We start from the raw sequence: 1060 nt of genomic DNA on the forward strand, positions 1-1060 counted from the left end.
TTGTTCAGGGAGCATGATTGTGGAATTCCCCGAGGATGTAGGAAGTTCGAGCCTCCGTCCGGCTCATTATCATCGCCCCATCTTCAGGGCGAGATGATGAGTGGTTGCAGACAACAGAGAGTTGAACTTATTGGGATTTGTACACTTCCCGACCTGGAAGTCAGCGTTCAGGAGGAGATTCACAATTCGCCCCCGTTGGTCGTCTCACCACAGGTCAGCTAATCATGGTGTGGTTCATTCGGACTCGTATGGAGTCGATCGTTGGCAGCCACTCAGGTTTATGTATCCCCTTTCGAGATGAACTGCATCGTGATGGACTTCGGAATACGGAATATCCACAGCATTGTGGAGAGTGTCCGCGAACTGGTAGCACCTTGATGACAATCAAGCGTCTCTCATCCTTGTAATATTTTGCTTCAGGTCCTGACCGCAAAGAGCTTCGTCCCTTGTGTATGGAAACTGCAGCATGTAAGTTCAGAGAGACTCAAACAGCAGCTGCGGGGCAAGAGCAGGCTAACCTTGGCTGAGGAAGAAATTTTGAGGTGTGTAAAATTGCACCGTCCGAGAATCGAACTCGGATCATCTGCTTGGAAGGCAGATATCATAACCATTAGACTAACGGTGCCTATATTTATTGAGTATGCCAATCGTCGTCGGTATCTCGAAATGTTTCTCATGGGTTTTTCCCCTGCGAGATAGTCGCATTATTAGATTGTGCAGGTCTGTGGACGATGTAAGCGTCTTCGACGTCGGCAACGAGGAAGGTATTGTTCATGGACCCACTATTCCTTATCGCAAGTTGCCTCTACCTGCTAAGCTCGTAAGTTCCGCCTGAGATGTGATGGAACACCCACGGGCTAGCCCAATACGCACCCCCGATGTAGGTCGGTCAATCACTGATGCCTCGAGCGCAGGGCCATTCCGATAGCGAAAAGTGAGCCAGGGAGAAGTGCAGGAATTCGCATTGAGCACCATTGCAGGTACCAGCCGTCATGTATTCCCCATAGGTTTAGACCAAGGAGGCGATCTACTACCGATCTTCATTTCACATAGAGTGCCT

The 1060-nt window shown here is 49.7% G+C and overlaps 1 non-coding gene across 1 annotated transcript; it reads right to left on the reverse strand.

Annotated features, from left to right (window-relative positions):
• Positions 1-553: 553 nt before the first annotated feature.
• On the reverse strand, positions 554-625 carry Pmar_PMAR025390. Its single transcript has one exon. It is a non-coding gene; the product is annotated as a tRNA-Gly (tRNA).
• Between the last annotated feature and the right edge of the window lie 435 nt (positions 626-1060).

Source organism: Perkinsus marinus (genome assembly GCF_000006405.1).
Source record: "Perkinsus marinus ATCC 50983 genomic scaffold scf_1104296937692, whole genome shotgun sequence".
In the NCBI taxonomy this organism is placed as follows: domain Eukaryota; phylum Perkinsozoa; order Perkinsida; family Perkinsidae; genus Perkinsus; species Perkinsus marinus.